Genomic DNA, 2,300 nt, shown 5'->3' on the forward strand with positions numbered 1-2,300 from the left:
GTTAGAACAAGATATAAAAGGAATGAATAAAAGAATTTCAGCAACACTCCGACTGAAAATGGAAGGATTAGAACATGAACTTCACCCAATGAGATGGCACTTGACGAGAAGAACAATGCAATGCCTCCGGAATAATTGAAATAGTGGAATGAAAAGAACGTAGAAGGAGGGGTTGAACGGAGTTGTTGAGAAAATCAACAACGAATGAATAAGCCTGTTGCGGACTTATGAAAAACAACTCAAAATTTGAGGTGAAATTATACCGCAACCAAAAGTCTGAATAGCTGAGCGGAACGAAGAAAATGCAAAACTCCACTTTAGAAGAATACGGAGAATTAGTTGCACTTCGAGACGCGAGAAGAAAAGATACTTGAACTCCACCAACAAGAATCTTGATGAACTCTTGAAGAATGAATTAAATCATGAAAAACCACCATGAAGAACTCCGGTGACAAAAGGATGATGAGATAGAACGGAGGATGAAAAAAAAAGATGAGTCTTGCGGTGATTTAGATGGAGTTTCCGACGAAATGGCCGAGGAAATTTGAACTCCGTAAAAGAAAATATGAAAACACTTGGAACTAGAATTTATTCAACAAGAACAAACTCCAAAGGAAGGGATTACTCACTTTGAGGAAATAAGAATAAGATTTATTGTATGCTTATCCATTATCAAATTAAATTGATGACAAGCAATGAATTTGGCATACTACTTATTCTACTTGATAAGGATTAAGGGGGGTATAGCACAAAACTTGAGAAAGTCTTCATGAACCATCGGTAGGATTCGAAAGAACGAATGGATTAAAATGATAATCAAGGAAAAAGAATCTTGAACGAAGCACCGTAAGAATTCAAAAATGACTGATGAAAGAGACTGAATCAACGGGAAGAATTAGAAGAACCAGTATGCTAGAGGGGATTTAGATGGAAAAGAACAAAGAGATCATGAGCTGATTAAAGAACACTTGAACGAAGCACCGGGATAAATAGAGAATGATAATTGGAATGATGGCCTCCGGTGAAAATAGATGGGAAAACAATTTCTGGCATACTTCGGATTGGTTAGAAAAAGGAATAACTGACAAATGGAAATTCGAGAGGATAACATGAAGCTAGAACCACGGAACTTCAAGAGAACGGGCAAGATTTAGAGGAAAACTCTTCTTCGATTTTCAAATCACGACGAGAAACACCACCAAAATTACTGAGGTACTCCGGTAGAATGTAAAAGAGGAAGGGTTGAACCAAAGATGAAAATAATTTGAAAGCGATCTTAGAGATGGCATCTGACTAATGAAATCCATTCTTACGTCACACTTGAAAAGAATTGAGAATCACTCCGGGGGAATTAGAAGAGTCAGGTAAGATCCTGGGAAAAAAACCCTGTGGGTTAGGGCCCACTGAAGAGAAAAACATCGTTGGAAAGGGATGTTGAACAGATAGATGATGCACTGGAACAATTGAAATATTTGAATGAGGTGACAACCTCGACTTAATTGGAACACAGACGAATCTCATGAGATGTCTTCCGAACTCCGAAAAGATAAACTGGCGAGAGGCGAACGAGCAAGGGGAAAACATTTTAACCAAGGGAAAGAATACGATCAACACCGAAAAAACCTACTGCAAGTGGAAAGTATCCCTCCACTCAGAGGCTTAGCCATGAACCAGGCCTCACCTAAGATAAAACCTACTGCAAGTGGAAAGTATCCCTCCCACTCGGGTGCTTAGCTGCGAGCTAGTCCTCGCCTAACTTAAAAACTACTCCGATTGGAGAGCATCCCCCTCACTCGGGGGATTAGTTGTAAGCCAGTCCTCGCTTAAGATAAAAACTACTCCATGTGGAGAGCATCCCTCCCACTCGAGTGCTTAGCTGTGATCCAGAGCTCTCCTATGTTAAAAACTACTCCAAGTGGAGAGCATTCCTCGCACTTGGGGGCTTAGCTGTGAGCCCGTCCTCGCGTAAGTTAAAAACTACTTCGAGTGGAGAGCATCCCTCCCACTCGGGGGCTTATCGGCCAGCCAGTCCTCGCCTAAGTTAAAAACTACTCCTAGTGGAGAGCATTCCTCCCACTCAAGGGCTTAGTGGCAAGCCAATCCTCGCCTAAGTTAAAAACTACTCCTAGTGGAGAGCATCCCTCCCACTCGGGGGCTTATCGGCTAGCCAGTCCTCGCCTAAGTTAAAAACTACTCCTAGTGGAGAGCATTCCTCCCAGTCGAGGGCTTAGCAGCAAGCCAGTCCTCGCCTTAGTTAAAAACTACTCCGAGTGGAGAGCATTCCTCCACTCGGAGGCTTT

This window comes from Triticum dicoccoides, chromosome 4B (genome assembly GCF_002162155.2).
Source record: "Triticum dicoccoides isolate Atlit2015 ecotype Zavitan chromosome 4B, WEW_v2.0, whole genome shotgun sequence".
Classification (NCBI taxonomy): Eukaryota; Viridiplantae; Streptophyta; class Magnoliopsida; order Poales; family Poaceae; genus Triticum; species Triticum dicoccoides.